The 17,481-nt window shown below is 34.6% G+C and overlaps 1 protein-coding gene across 6 annotated transcripts in view; it reads left to right on the top strand.

Moving 5' to 3' along the window:
* RSRC1 (arginine and serine rich coiled-coil 1) overlaps positions 1-17,481 on the top strand; it is a 447,518-nt gene that overhangs the window by 383,274 nt on the left and 46,763 nt on the right. The gene's annotated exons all lie outside the window — the stretch shown is intronic.

Here is a 17,481-nt window from a genome sequence, read left to right as displayed (position 1 = left end):
CTACCTAGAGACAGTATGTCATTTTTATAACCTCCTTCCCCCCTTCTCACCAATTATTTCATTTTTAGCAGTACTTTAAATCAATAAGGTCAAAACTTGGATAAATTTCTGAAATAGACAATAAATAGTAAAAATGATTCTAAATCAGAAACCTGGTCAGTTTTATCCCAGAAAGTATTTTCTTTTCAATTTCAGTTCCCAGTAATAGTTTATCAGTTAAGTATTTACTGAAAGAAATGTATCTAGGGAAAGGGATTGATAATGGAGAGTGCTGTTGTGTTCATTAATATAAAGAAGGTTGTTGATTAAGGGTAAAAGTAGCACCTGCTTCCTCAGTGCAGTAGGCAGCACATCAGTCTCATAAAGGTAAAAGGGGGAAAGAAGGACATCAGAAGAAGTTTATAGATGATACTAATATATGGTATTTCATCATGTCTTTATGTATGGAATTTACCAACTATAATATATTTTTAAAATCCATTGGAATAATGAGATCATATCAAACAAATAAAACAAGCAGTTGTTTTATGGGCAGAATCATCAGAATATCCTTGAGAACTTTTAAATAAAGTATATGAATCCCTAGGCCTCACTCCAGAACAGAAGAATCAGAATGAGCCTAGTAATTGTTATTTAGCCTATCCACACCAACCCATTGATTGCCATTTGTGATTCATTGTGCTGTACTATTCATTTTGTAGCTAATACTATGAAATGATACATTTTTGCTGATGAGATCTGCTTTAACACATCCACATTATTGTTTCCTTGAATGGAGTCAGTTTTTAAGACACTCAACAAACTAAGCCTGTGACTTTATAGTATCATTAAATTTTTTCAATTATTTATTTATTTGAGAGAGAGAGAGAGAGATCTCCCCTCCACTTGTTCATTGCTAAAATGCCCATAAGGGCCAGAGGGCAAAGTCCAGAGCCAGGAACTCAATGCAAGTCATCCAGGTAGGTAACAGAAATCCGATTTCTTGAGCCATCATCACTGCCTCCTAGGATCTGCATTAGTAGAAAGCTGGAGTCAGAAGCCAGTTGCCGGTTTTGACCCCAGGCACTGACACTCTGATGTGGGATGTGAATGTCTTAACTGCTAGGTCAAGCACTTTATTATCCTTCAGTTTTGTGCATGTTCTCTGTTTTTCCTTTACTAAAAAAATTCAATCAAACTTAAAACCCCACTTTGTTTACCAAATATGATTCCAAATGTCCAACAATGCTGACAAATATTACCTACTCTGCAAGAATTGAGTATTTGACCACATTTGGATTATTCAAGATTGTGTGGTAGGCTACGAAAATCTAATTGTTAAAGCAGTGGCTACATCATTTGAATAAGTGATGTTTAAGGGAAAACATTCCATGTTTTACTTATGTGTATTGAAAATCAGTCATAGCATTAAGGTTTCATCTCCTCAATTGAATTATAGCATCTGAAATGCAGAAAACTTGTCTTTATTTCATATTTCACTGTAATCTCTGTGCTGCCATAGTACAAAGTAAGAATAACTCCTCCTAATATTTGATGATAATATTTTTTCACTAATGATGTCTCTACACTGAGTCAACATTTTATGTGTTACAATTTGTGATAAGCAGCATAGATTTGCTTGGGTAGTAATGTTTGTGATTTTGCCAGTAGTTATTAATGACTAATTTAACTGATCCGTCATGCCTTTAACTCTGGCCTTAATACTAACAGATTTGGAGCCAGTAGATATCAAATACTATTTCAAAGATCTTGATTACCCCTCATTTTATCTTCATTTTTAAAATTACAGATCTTGCTTTCAAGCTTTCAATATTTTTATTCAGAATCTTTTCCTTAGCAAAAGTGAAGAATAATTAGTTAGAAGCTTCAAGTTCATCTTTCATTTATATTTTCTCAGGTATTCACCTTTGGAACTAAGCAGACTTCCCATAGAATACAAAACTGCATGAGGAAGTTAGGATTAGAAATCATACATATAGAAAATGAGACTGTTTTTCCCTCTAAAAGTTAAAGTTCTCTACAAGTTTGTGTATCTGAATATTATAAAATTCTAGTTATAGTTTAAATCTGTGCTATTTTATAAGTTTTGCAATCAGTTATTTTGGAAAGATATGTATCATAAATTATATATATGTCATAAATTAACACAGATTATTTTTAATTTCTTTCAAAATAATATAAAGCCCTAGAGTTCCGAACTGAAACCAAGTGTACATTTTAAAAGCATTTTTATGGAATTTTGTCTTCATTTGATCATTTAATTATGTAGTTTAATATATTTAAAGTCTAAAACATATTTTTCCCAAAGAACCCTTTATTTAAGGAATACAAACTTCATGCATTTCATAAGTACAACTTCAGGAATATAGTGATTCTTCCCACCATACCCACCCTCCTATCTCCTCCTCCCTCTCCCATTCCCAGTCCTATTTTCCACTAAGATCTATTTTCAATTAACTTTATACACAGAAGACCAGCTCAATACTAAGTAAAGAGTTCAACAATTTGCACACACACACACACACAAAACTGTTCCTCAACAGTGAGACAGGGAGTATTCAAAGTCATTGCATCTTGAAGTTAATTTCACTTTTTTTTAAAAAAAACTTAATTAACTTTAAAGAAGCACCCAAGAACAATACATCTTTTGCGAGCACTTAAACTTAATTATAATACAGCTCTTTGAGGACAGAGGTCCTGCATGGGAAGTTAGTACACAGTGACTCCTGTTGTTAATTTAACAACATTTTTAAAACATATTATCTTGAAAACCTTTCTTTCATATATTGAAAAGGCTGTGGAGATATTTGAAGGAAAATTTTTTTATTTCCAGTTTGAGAAAAGATCTGAATGAATAAAAATTTTTCTAATTTTTGTAATATAGTCTCTTAAAAACATCATAGCCTGCTTATCAATAGCTGATCTTTGGGCATAACTACAGTGTACTAAAACTATATTCAGTTATTTATTTTATACAAACATGTATGACTTATCTTGAAAGTGATTATCATAATAAGAATACTCCCTAATTCTACTTCGCTCCATATAAACACAAATTTTGTGCACTTTTCTGAACTCTCTTAAGTTGAATTTAAAGTTTGGGACTGATTGCAGAGAACCACAGTATACCTTTAAATGTGACTTAATTTATTATTACTAAGTGACTATCCAGAAGTGTTGTGACCTGCATACTACAGTACATAGCATCACATGTGTATTTTCAACAGAGTAATGCTGTGAATCATGGAGAAAAGCAATAGAGTTCCATAAAGCAGCTAATCTGAATCTCACTCATCAGAATTAAGATTTTCAAATAAAAATTTAGGAGGAGCTCTGAGCTTTCAAAAATGGCTTGCAGAAGCAGAAACCACCTTGCTGTTTGAGTAAGGAGAGCTTGAGCATAAAGATTGATGAGCTGATTTTTGGGCTCCTGGGAAGTAATACTATTTATGTTTTCCTCTGAATGTGCCCCAAAGAAACTTTTTGTAGTTTCCAGATTCAGCATAGATTGTTCTTTGTTTAACATATATCTTCAGTTGTGTTAATTGTCAGGTAAAGCTGCCTTATTGGATCCCACCACTCTAATCCTTGTCAGGATAACAGTCCTGCTCTGTGCATCCACATTACAGCAGTACTGTAAGAATTGCTTTCTTCACATAGCTAAACACTAAAATATAAATTATAGGCTCTCATTAAAAACTTGTTTATTGAATAAACTCTAATGATTGTCTAGTACAGTTCTCTCATCTCACAAATTGAGAAAATGAATCACAAATTAGTTATTTACACAGATCACATGAGAGAACAGAAATCATGTCAGGCATGGGAAAGGTCTATATGTTTGGAATTCAGTTTGGTCAATAGAATTGAAGCTTATGTTTTTAATCATATCAACTGCATTGAAGTTGTCAGTCCCCAAAAGAGATAGAACAAAACAGCCCACAGAACTGTTGTGTCATAAATTAAAGATAGATAGGAATCAAACAAAAGAAAGTAATTTTTAAAAATTGAAGTTATTTTAGGCCAGTGCCGCGGCTCACTAGGCCAATCCTCCGCATTGCAGCACCGGCACACCAGGTTCTAGTCCCGGTCGGGGCGCCGGATTCTGTCCCAGTTGCACCTCTTCCAGGCCAGCTCTCTGCTGTGGCCCGGGAGTGCAGTGGAGGATGGCCCAAGTGCTTGGGCCCTGCACCCCATGGGAGACCAGGAGAAGCACCTGGCTCCTGGCTTTGGATCACAGTGGTGCGCCGGCCGCAGCACACTGGCCGCGGCGGCCATTGGAGGGGGTGAACCAACGGCAAAAGGAAGACCTTTCTCTCTCTCTCTCTTTCTCACTGTCCACTCTGCCTGTCAAAAAAATAAATAAAAATAAAAAATAAAAAATAAGTTATTTTAAATGTAAATCTGTACACAAACAGATGTTGAAAGTGTAGAGGTATAGGCAGTGTCTAAATCTTTTTTTTATATTTCTTTCCATTTTTATAATTGGGTCAGCTCTTCCACTGTTTACCACTTAAATAATAATAATGTGTGGTCCAATAGAATGTGAGCTGACTTTGGTATGCCTAGTGCCCAGCACGGAGTGATAAGTGTAATAATTAAAAAATGAAAGATTATGATTCCCTAAGGAATTCTGAAAACTCAGAGGATAAAGAAATCATTTTTAAAATGTGACTTTGGATCTTATCAATGTAGAAAGGCAATTTAATAAAATCCTTATTTCCCACTTACTGTCTGAATGTACTTTTCTTTTGTTCTCACTTTTACTGAAATTGTTAAGTTCTTTTTCAAATGTGAATTAACAAATTAGTTTGACAAAATTCATATTTACAAACAGCTATAAATCAACAGAGGAAAAAACAGATAAATATAGTTGCTGAGGGCATATTCAAAAAATAAAAATATGAAATTTAAAATTATAGAATTAAACTGTATTTGCATTTCTGATTATTTTAATAATTAAATCCAATACTCTGTTTTTATTTGTACAATATAAAAATCCAGAAAATATTATTTTTCAGTTTTTATTACATAAAATTTATAATCAAATCCATGATGTTATAAAGAAGGTAAAATTTTCTACATGTAGTGTTTTGTTTAATTATTCTTTTTTTACTTAATCTTAAGCAGTCAGTTCTCCTAAAATAGCCCTTGGATTTTCAACAGATGGAAGTTTATCTTAGATCAAAACAGAGCTTGTGTTTCATTGTAGTCTGCCTAAAGGCAGGGGAAAAGAATAGAAGGCTTCTCAAAGTCCTCTCTACATCTCTATGTTTTGTTTGCAAATCTCACTGCTTTTTATGGAGCTAAAATAGATGAAACTTTCACTGCTATAAAAGAAGATAGAAATTACACAGAGCTATCATGCATTGTAAGTCATTTTCACCTTTTTTTCTTATTGAAAAGGTAGGCCCTACAAGTAAACAATGAAATACTTTAAACAAAGTTATTGTTTTCCAACCTATGAAAAAAGTTATTTTACCACTTTATAGTTACGGTGTCCCTGCATTATTTTTATTGTAATTGTATTGCCAGATCAGGTGTGAGATTAGTTGTTGGATGTTACATGTAATCTGCACAGAAATCAAATTATTTAACCTCTAAGCCCACAATACCCCCTCCTGCTGGTTTGCTGTTAAATATTCAGTATTTTCTTGTCATGAATACAAATGGAGGACAAATTAGAATCTACAGACAGCTGACCTGAGCTTCAGATTAGAGACTGGGGGGCTTGTGCTGTTTTAAATGTTTTAATTATCATAGTCCCAGTAGCCAGTTGAAGGACACACATAAAATCATTTTTAACAAAAGGAAAAGAGAAAGAAAAAACTCATCCTCCTTCCTCCTCTTACCATGAATGTTTGAGTATGATTACATTTGCACTTCCATTGGAACTATGCTAATTTGCTGCATTAAATTAGGTCTATTAGTAGTAGTAATTTTTTAAAATCACTAAACATTTTCAGTAATATTTTCAGTTGGTATGTGTTTGCTTTGTCAGAGAATGATGTATAATCCTCATTGAATAGACAATAGCTCTTCTGTGTTTACATGTAAAGCCTAATTTAGATCTGGTAGTTCACATTGAATGTGGTGAAAATATTTGGGAATAATGGACTAATTTAGATATGATAGCATGTATTTGCATTAGCAAAGAATAGGGAACTCAGATTAAATGAGCTAGAAAGATCATTCAGGGAGTTAAAATTATTTAAGTGTGATAGTTTCAGATTTATTTTTTTGACAGATTTATTTTTTAAACATTGCTGCTTAATTGAAAACTTTCACAATTTAGAGTAGAAAGAAAGATTATGACATAATTAGAATGTTGTATTGGGTAATGAAATTTAAATGTTTATGGGCATTTATATAACAAAGAAATAACGCCAAAAATTAAGTTTTTTTATTTTAAAAGAAACTTTACATTGCTGTTTATCCTAAAGAATATGTTATTCTGATGCCTACAGTCTTGAATTTGCATTTTTTTGTTTCTTGTATATGTTGGTATAATGTTGATTTGATTAGTTATGCCTGACTAGTAAGCAGTGGAACATTTTTATATACTCTTGGGAAATAAATTTGGCAGAAAATCAGCATGAGTAGATTTAATTATCACTCTGAGACCTTTTCCTTTTCTAGCTTAGTGATCCTGAAACTCCATGTGTCTCACTGAAATCTGTGTGGACGCTAAGCTTCGCTTCCCAATTTGTTCCTTCACGCAATGATAAGCCAAGCAATTACTGGTTTATTGATTTTTCATCATGGCAAATTTAAAGTTGATTTTTTCCTGAAAAGGCAGGGGTGATTAAGTGTTTCCCCTCGGTTTAGTGCAAGAGAGCTATGTGGCAGAATCTAATATCCTGAGGTCAACCTCTGCAGGCAGATAATACGGTGTCTTGGCCACGTGCTAAAGAGAGAAATCAGGGCTACAAATGTGATAGGATATATGTGGAGACAGTTTAATTTGCTCCATTTATATGAACAAGTCATGTGGCACATGCTTGGAAAACATCATTTTGAATGGGCTTAGCAGTGAGGGCCACGTGGGCAAAAAAGAATAAGTGAGTACAAACAAGAAAGATATTATTGGTTATTAAGAGAATTTCACTATCATTTTTAAATAAAAATAAGTAAACCAGTGGTTTATAGGGTGTTCAAAACATGGAATGAATCCACATGAATCATTGTAAAGATTTGCTGGTATGTAAAATGCAAAAATAACCTGTTATTTAATAAAATTATGATTCAGCTGTCCATGATTAATTTTAAAAATACATTCTAATCTCTTTGGGAAATTTTCTTTGAGACAAGTAGATTTTTGTGCTTTTTAAAAGTGGAAATTTTTCAAATATTCAATATTTGATTCCAAAATATCTTATGAAATACCTTGAACAATTTTTGGAAATATTATATTTTAGAAGTTGCTAGTAACTAATTGTGAAAAGAAGTGTATAATGAAAGAGATATAACTGTGGAGCTTTCAACTTAAGAATGATGAGAAAGCTCATCAGTAACTCAGTTGAATGTTTATTCATAAATCTGTATAAAATGAAAAGTTTAAGTTTTTCCAGTTACAGCAAGCAAATGCGTTTGCTATAACATAAAATCAAATATATTAAGTTCTCTATATGATGGCTTTTCTCACTCTCTCATGTAAAGTCTAAAAATTTTACCAAAATGTTGAGCAAATTTAATCTAATCCTAAATTTACAGAGTCCGTTTTCCAACTAGATTTTTTTATTTTTCATATGGTTGTTCAACGTTTACTCATTAGCAGTCTGCTTTATTCTATCTTTATCAACATGATGCAGAAAGATTCTAAATGTTTCCCCTGCTAACCTAAGAACGAAGGCTATTTCATGTATCTTAGTTACAAAAATGTCCACCTGGATGTGTCACCATTCATTACCTGAAATAAATTGTACATTGTACTTTTGTCAGATTTCTCTAATGATTCCATGTTTTGAATATTCAAACATTTTTATTTCTATAAAAAGAAAGATATACATTTAAGCCACTTTGAAACAATGGTGCTAAAAGCAAATTTATTAACATAGCCAAGTTTTGTTCTGACTCTAATTAAATCTTACTAAAAATATAAAATGACTGTATTAAGATCATTAATAGCATCTGTTCTCTCTCTGAGCACCAAGGCAATGTGTGTGTAACACCAGAGTTCTGCCTCTGATTAAGTCTTTTCCTGTGAATTAAAAATACATGTGGGTAGAATCAGTTTGCACTTTCTGTTCAGGAATCTCTCCTCTGCTTAGTTCATCAGTGTTTGGGCTCTGAAGTTTTTCGTTGTATTATTTTCTCATAATCTGTATGGATACACTTTTGAAACTGATGAGTTTACCACTTCATAGTTATGTTTAGGAAGATTTGTCAGTTATTTTTAGTCATGTGATAAATGTGTAGGAGCATATATCATTTTCCATTCCAGGTTGACTTTCATAAATTAGATGGTTGTTATTTCTACTCTAAAGTTAAAAACTTTAGACATTTTCCTCTAAAATAAAATTAAGAAATTCTAACTTATTGAAAAGAGTTTTCTACTGGGGTTGATGTGAAATCCACATGTATGTAAAATATACAGTATTTGAAAGAATTTAGACAGGACATGATTTTAAAGGTTTATTTATAATCATCAAAGGAAAAATTATTTTCATTAATTTTTATCAAGAAGTACTTATTTGACTATTTAGCAGCCACACTGATGATCATTTCAGTAGTATTTGGCAGTACTGTACCACATCCTCATCCCTTCTCTGGAACTGTTAAAGATATTTTCTGACTAAGAAATCACAAATGCATTGCTCTTTGGAATGTATTTCCCCCACTAGCCTTCAAGTAAGTGTTAGTTGATATAACAACTAATTGATAAGTCACATTCTAATGTTCCTTACCTGACTTTGGGTGTTGATTGAGCAGAGTGACCTCTTACAGTTGTGGTGGTTCAAAGGGAGAGGTCAATGTGGAAACTGGATCACTGCCTTGCTATTTCATTCACATCCTTCCACTAGGAAAAGCCCATATCAGTTCCAGGCACCGTGTTAAATGCTAGGGCTATGAAGATAAATTAGGCTAGCTTCTTGTTCTAAAAAAGTTTGCAGCTTATTAGGGGGAATGTGTCATGTGCATAAATAAGTATAAAACAAAGTAGAAATAAGCCGCAGTAAAGAAATGCAGGTTGACTGCTTTGAGAAGGGAGAGATTACTTGCAGCTGAGAGAATTGAGGAACGCCTTGAGGAAATTACTTACATTTTTCAAATCTGTCAGTATGAACAAGGCTGGGGTAAACATATAGGTAGGTGGTGGGGGAGGTTTTTTGAGTTTATACAAAGTGCCTTTACCAGTGCTAGTGCCTAAACATCGCTTACCTAATTTTAGTTCCCACAGTCACCCTCAGACTCACATATTATTCTTATTTTATAAATAAAAAAACTGAATAAATTAAGTGACTTACTGAAGGTCCTACCACTAGAAAATAGTAGGGTTGGAACCTAAAAATTCCTGTCCTGACATTCTAAGCAGAGCTCTTTTCACATGTTACAGTCAGCCCACCCAGCAGCTCGATCTGGACCTTAACTGCCACAGCAACATGCTCTCAAGGATAGCAATGCCTTCTAAACCTAGCAGACATCAGGATCACCTCAGGGTGTTTTTATTTAAAATTCTACTCCAAACACCTTATATTTTTCATAATTTGAGGGGAATCAGACCAAGAGCCTGTATGATCTTAAAGTTTCTCAGGGAATTCCAAAGCTCTGTCATCACTGCTAAACAGACCAGCACTTGAAAACAGTGGTTCTAAGTGGTTGAACTAATTAGTTCCAAATATGTCTTATAACGTAGCACAGGGATGAACACATTAGTCATGTATTCATCTTTAATTGTATTTTTCCCGAACCATTATTAGTGATTATTTAAATTTTCAATTGTATAATTTTACAAGTGCTATGATTTCCAATAAAATATGAAGTGTCTCTTCAAAAAGTTCTTAAGTGGGGTAGACATTTGGCCAAGCAATTAAAAATGCCAGCTAAGATGTCCACATCCCATATTAGAGTGGCTGGGTTTGAGTCCTTGCTCCACTCCCAATTCCAACTTCCTGTTAATGCATACCTTGAGAAGTTGCTGGTTACGGCTTCAGTAATTGGGTGCCCGCCACTCACATGGAGACCCAATTGGAGTTCCAGGCTCCTAGCTTCAGCCTGGCCCAGCCCTGTGCCATTGTGGGCATTTGTGGAATAAACCGGTGGATGGAAGCTCTCTCTCTTTCTCCATCTTCCTAGAACCATTGTGTTTTCTCTCTTTCTCTTTCTCTGCCTCTGAAATTAATTTTTAAGTTTCCGTAGAAAGTGGAAAATTGCATATTGTGGAAAAAAGTGCATGAACTTCATTTTTTCTCTTAATTCCATGCTTTACCATGAGCTTTTTATGGAACCTTCAGATCTGTGGATCCCTGATAAATGCTGACCATATTTCTTTGATAATGAGGTTTAAACATCTGAAATCAAAATGCATCTTAAAGTTAATGCTATCTTAAAAATCCCTGTTAACCTGGTAGTATTTGTCACCCCTGATGCCTGTATTCATTGGTGAACTTGGTTGTAATTACTGACACGTGAAGGTTCAACTAGCCCTCAACTGGCTATCATGAAGACTTTCCAGGACCACTAGGGGAAAGAAGTTGAGTTCCCCACTACTCTCCAGAAGCCTTCCACTGACACTTCTGCATAAAACTTGCTGAATGGGTGTGAGTAACTTGAAAGAAAACCCCAGAGACAGTAGTGGGGTACCCTTTTAAGAAATGCAGCCTTGTGGCCAGAGTTGTGGCATGGTGGGTAAAGCCACCACCTGTGGCACCAGCATCCCATATGGGCGCCAGTTTGGCTCTCGGCTGCTTCACTTCCAATCCAGCTACCTGCTAATGGCCTGGAAAATGGCGGAGGATGACAGGATGGCCCAAGTGTTTGGGCCCCTTGCCACTCATGTAGGAGACCCGGATGAAGCTCCAGCTTCCACCTGGCCCAATTCTGGGCTGTTGCATCCATTTGTGGAGTGAAACAGCAGATTGAAGATATCTGTGTGTGTGTGCCTCCCTCTTTCTGTGTAACTCTGACTTCCAAATAAATAAATCTTTATTAAGGGGGAAAAATAAAAGAAAAAAGAAAGAAGGCAGGCAGGCAAAAAGGCACCTGGCATCATGCACAGTGGGTTAAACCTGCAATACCTGGCATCCCATATGGGCACCAGTTCCAGTCCCAGCTGCTCCACTTTCAGTCCAATTCCCTGCTAATGATCCTGGAAAAGTACTTGGGCCCCTATCACTTATGTGGGAAACCCAGAGGCTCCTGGCTGAAGCCTGTCCCAGTCCCAGCTGTTGTGGCCATATGGGGTGTGAACTAGCAGATGGAATGTCTCTCTCTAACTCTGCCTTTTAAATAAATAAAATAAATCTTTAAAAAAAAAAAAAGGCAGCCTCACAAGTACTCTTTTTCAATGCTTTATTTTTGTTTGCTATATAGTTACTGTACATATGTACAGCTTATTCCACAATGTTTTGATTACATGTATACATTGGATAATGAAATGTTGAATGTCTCACAAATAATCCTTTTTGGCAAAGAGAACACTAACTTTGAGAGCAAAATGTTGAAAAGTTAAAAGAGTCATATTCTGAATGTGAGGTTTTGGAAATACTCTAGCCAATCTATTTCTGTCATTTATATATGTACAAGAGTGATATGCAATAAAAAATGTTTTGAATCTGAAAGAATTATTTCAAAGAGCATAAAATATCATCAGTGATAAGGAAGCAATAGACCACAGTTTGAAAGCTGCTGCTTTCTTACTAATATTTAAGGAATTCTACGTAATCAGTGGCATCTTAGATTTATTGATATGTCATATTATTACCTACATCATATTATTTCATTGTGCTTTTTATCATATACTTTCTCTGTTATCACCTGCCATATTTAGCTTAGATACATGATTCCTTGTGATTATGACTGGCAAGAGGATGTTTCTCAACCAACAGCAAGCATTTTGGAAATTTTAGACATTAAACAGGAATTGCTTAGATATTAGAGCATATCAAGATATTATTAGAAACTTTAGAAACTCTAGTAAAGTGTTTGTTATAGAAATAAAATGCTCTGGTAATTTTTTAAATAAAGTCAGTTTTCTTTTTGACAGGTGAAAGAGGCCATTCCCACATTACCCGCCACTGTTAAAGAGTAGCTTATTTCTAACTGAGTTAAGCCAGGAGATGAGTCCCTTTGTTTAACACTTCTTAAAGTAAAAGTTAACATCCTGCCTTTATCTAATTGCTATCAAAGACATTAGCCTATTTGGCTGTAGCATGATTCAATTGCATGAGGTCATGCAGCCTAGCTGTAATAACTTAAAGTGCTTCACTTGGTGATAAGAAAATATATTAAAATGCTCTCAGGTTCATTAGTTACTGCCTAAGGTCATGCTTTATGGTCAGTCCATTTACTAAAGTTTATTGTAATTGCACTAAACCGAACTCAACATTTTTAAGTCTTTTGATATAGGAAACGTAGTGAGTTTTAAGAAAGCATGCTTGCATTTTAACCCACTTTTTAAATGGTGATTATTTTCATTTTTCCCACTTAGTGGAGGAGTTGGAGATAAATTTAATGTTATCTTGTCACTGAAGCATACATAAAAGATCTTTTCAGCCTTAATTTTGAAGACAGATTTTTAAAAATCTCCCATGTAAATGGGAAGGTTCTGATTTAATTTCATTTTTCGCTTTGATTTCAAATCCTTCTCTATACTTTCATAAATAACCAAATGAGAACAGGTCCCTCCAAGTCCACCCTTTGTATCCCTCATGAGCATGTGTTGCTTCATTAGGCTGACTCAACCACCTGGTGTGGAATCTTTGGTCTCCAGAGACTCTCTCAACATCTGGCATTAGCTATGATCTTTGTATATGTATGCTTAATCTTTTTATTGACATTTTGTAAGGAAAAATAATGTGAGACAAGTTAGGAAGGTATATATATGGAATAATATAAAATAAAACTATAGGAGACTGACATGCAATAATATTCTGTAGTATATAGAAGAAATAAACAATAAATAGAAGATCAATAAGTATTTCAAATTAATTTATTTTGGAACTTAACGTGATATGTATGATATTAAAGGTTTATTTATTTTATGTGAAGTATTGTTGGTTGGGGAATTATCCTAAGGCAAACTCCATCATCCATACAAAAAAACTATAGATTTCACTTGACTATTAAAAATTATTATAGCTTTTTAAAATCATTTTAATAGATTAAATTTTTGAATGATTTATTAGGAAAACAGGAAAAAGGATTGGTATCTTAACCTTCTAAATGATAATGGAGTTGAGTTTCTAAAGTAGGGGATATTGAGATAATGTATGAAAGTGAGTGATTTCTTATCACAGAAAAACTAAGAACATTATCCATTATGTCCTGAAAAAAAGGAAAGGGAGTTATTGAGTAACTGTAATTGAATTAGTTACAGTAAAAACGAAAGTATGATGGTTTCTTTTTATATGAAAAATTTTTACTATATGAAAAATTTTAAATACATTTTTAAAGAGCAAAATTATTTTGTATGTAATTCTTTAAATGATCATATGTATTTAAAATGAAACAAATCTGGCTCCCTATGCAGAAAATAAAATCAGTGTGTAGTTAAGTGAAGTGTCACCTTTTTTATGTCTATTTATAGATGTAGTCATTCCATGTAGTAGTATTTAATACTTTTATTAGAAGCAAATAAAAATGAATTACTGAATAAGATATAGCTGTCATTTTTATGTATTTAATTTAGATGAAATAGATATTTGACTTTGTAACATATATATTTACTTGTGGTATGGAACATTGTTGAGACTACATAGCAAATCTGTAGGTGAATGAAGATAATTTGTGCTTGGAGCCCCAGAGATGGAGACTGACCCTGATCTTAATCTGCTGACCTGCTGAATGATCTTGATTGGTGTTCAAATTATACACATACAGCTAAGATTGGGAAGATTGTGCAGCTATTAAACACATTGCTGTTATAACTTAATGGGACAAAGATTAACAGCATCATTGAACACTAATTTAATATAACAGATTCACTAAGCACAGTTTTAACAGTTGAAGACAAACCTCTCTAATAATTTGTGGGGGGAGTGGAGACATCATTTATTATTCTGATACTTAAGTGAGGTCAGTACACTAAATTATATAAAGCTTTTGCTCTTCAATTATTGTCTTTTGCTGCCCCATTTTGAGGTTGACTGAAACTGGTAATTATATCATGGTTATGTGGTTTATAGGATAGATATCTCATTTCCTGTTGTCTACTAGGAAATAGCCCAGGAAAAAGTACCATAAAATAAAAAAGTATTAGCTGTAGCAGCACTTTCACTGAAAACTTCTTTGCCTGTTTAATATTATTTTAATTTAGTCATTCTAAAAATGAGAGGTGTTCTTAATGTAGGTTCCTACTGATCAGAAATTGTGTATTGTCCCCCCTTCACTACTACATATTTCTGGCAAAGGGTGTCTAGGAGGTTCAGGTGGGAGGGAGATATGGAAAAATAAAAAAAAAAAATTTTTTTAGTAGAGCAAGACAACAATCAGACAAGTAAACTAAATATAATCTTTAAGATTCCTCACAGTTCTAACATTACATGACTTTATTTAGCAGGAAAAAGAAATAAAATGGCACTGAAAAGTGAAATAAAATGTTAACTTGAAAACAAACAGACTGCAGTAGTGAAGGAGGGACAAACAAAACCAGATAAAAGGGAGAAAAGTGCTTCCAAAGGCTACAGTGCAGAAAAAGGAATTCTAAGAGTCATATTGCTTGGGAAAGTGTCCATTTCTGTCATGGAAACTTGTTCTAGAAAGACACATAAAAGTGTAATTCGGCAATAGCAAAAAAAAAAAAAAAAAAAACTAGTATTCATATTTGCTGTTAACTGACTATACTCAGTGGTTCCTGACCTGACTCTAGGGGTTTTACAGTACTGAACATCTTCTTTGATCTTCAGTAGAGTTGGAGAATTCAGGGAAGCATATTGAAGTAAAGTGAGACTTGTTAAATCCCTTTTAGCAAATGCTGCAAGAAGCCCTGGGCTGGAGCAGTAGGTCATTGTTCAAAACTAAGCAATTGTTGAGGATCTTGGATTGGTGGTGCCCGTAAACTTTCATTCCGCAACCCAGCAGAAGCTTTCAAAGCAGTTTTAGTCATGTCCCATTTCGTATTTTGAATTTTGGACTATTAGTTTGTTTTCTGTTGTGGGTAAAAAGGGCAAGCTGATACTTAGCCTAGAATATAGGAAAAATTTTTTGTTTCTTTTAGTTGTTGCTTTAAGAGCCAGCTCTTTCTTTTTATGAGATTCTCCACACATGGACCAAACTAGAGAAAATAAAGACTATTTGATGTATCCAAAGAAGTCAAAATTTTTAAAATGGATTCAAGACTAGAATGCAAAAAACAAGGATGGATGGAGTAGTTTATCAAAGTTTTAAAATAATATTAACCATGTTATCTTAAATGCAATTAGGGAATAATTGAGATGTTTTATGTTCTTAGGGCATGTTAACAAACAGAAAGACAAAATGATTCAATCAGGGCAAGCAAACCTATTATGTGCCAAACTCTACACCTTATCTGTATTCTCTTGGAATCTACTGAGGTAGATAAGGAAACTGAGATTTGGGAAGATAATTTTCCTGTAATTGCATTACTAATATGCACTAGGACCAAGATTCAAACTCAGTTTATATATCTGAATCCCTTGTTTTTGAGATTTATTTGAGGGACTAGCATTGTGGCATAGTGGGTAAAGCCACCACCTGTAACATTGGCATCCCTTATGGGTGCCAGTTTATGTCCCAGCTGCTCTACTTCCAATCCAACGTCCTGCTAATAGCCTGGGAAAAGCAGCAGATGACCCAAGTGTTTGGGCCTCTGCCACCCATGGGGGAGACCTGGCTGAACTCTTGGCACTTGGCTTTGGCCCTTCCCAGCACTGGCCATTTGCGATCATCTGGGAAGTAAACCAGTAGATGGAAGATCTCTCTCTGTCTCTCTGTCACTCTGACTTCCAAATAAATAAATAAATCTTACTTAAAAAAATAAATAGATGTATTGAAAGGCAGAGTGATAGAGGTTGGGGGTGGGCATTTTAGATGCCTGCCACAGCCACAGCTAGGTTAGGCCAAAGCCAGGAGCCAGGAACTCCATCTGGGTCTCCTACATGACTGGTAGGGACTTAAGCACTTGAACCATCATCTACTGCCTCCCAGTTGTTAAGAGCAGGAAACTGAATGGGAAACGGAGTAGCCAGGAATTGAAGCACTCCAAAATGGAATACAATATCCCAAGTGGCAGCTTAACTCTGTGTCACAATTCCCACCCACCCTTATTTTTTAATATAGTGTCTCAGTGCCCATAAAAAATAAATTTGACTTTAAATAATAATAGTTGACAAAGTAGAATATTTCTGTTGTCACAAAGCCCCATCTAGACATTAAGTCAGCATGTAATACATATCACTACCTAATTAGGTATAAACAGACACTTTTATGATCTTTTTCTTCAAAAAGCTTCTGTCTTTAAATTTTAATTCTGTTGATGCCTCTAAAAGTATGTATACAATCTTAATTTGTATATTGTACATATTTGCTTCATAAAAAGCAGTGTCTCCAGTGTGAATTGTTCATGCAGCATTTGGTTCCTGATTATGCACGTACTGCCTTCAGGTCACTCAGGAAACTCAGGCAATGAAAATGTGTTTTAAAGACAGCTTAAGACAGGGTCAGCAGACTACCACCAACTGACTAAATCTAGCCTATCACCTTGTGATATAAATGAAGAACAGTTGGGGACAAAAGCCACACTTGTTTGTTTATGTATCTCTTATGACTTCTTCTACAGTAGCGGAATCACATAGTTGTGACAAAGACTATATGACTCACAAAACCTGAAGTATGTACTGTCTAGGCCTTTTCAGAAAAGTTTTCAAACCTTTGTATTAAATCAGCAACCAAAAAAGTAATTCTAATACCAAACTATAATAGAAAACAATCAGATACATGCTGTTTTGAAAAAACCTGGTAAAGAAGAACTGGCTCCCAAAGTTGGAAGGTGCCTTGAAACTGAAGAAGGAGGTGGACAGAGATGGGTATGTGGCTTAGCTGGTAAGGCACCATAAGAGATGCCCACATTCCTGGGTTTGAGTCCTGGCTCCATTCCCAGTTCCAGCTTCCTGCTAATGCCCACCCTAGGAGGCAGTAGGTGATGGCTCAGGTACTTGGATTCCTGCTATCCATGTGAGAGACTTGGATTGAGTTCATGGCTCCCAACTTTGACCTGGCCTAATCCTAACTGTTGTAGCCATTTCAGGAATGAACCAGGAGACAGGAGCATGTTCAATATCTCTCTATATATACCTCTGTCCC

This window comes from Oryctolagus cuniculus, chromosome 4 (assembly GCF_051225735.1).
Source record: "Oryctolagus cuniculus isolate XC-2025 breed Fujian yellow rabbit chromosome 4, ASM5122573v1, whole genome shotgun sequence".
Lineage (NCBI taxonomy): Eukaryota > Metazoa > Chordata > Mammalia > Lagomorpha > Leporidae > Oryctolagus > Oryctolagus cuniculus.
This window is presented reverse-complemented; position numbering and strand designations above follow the sequence as displayed.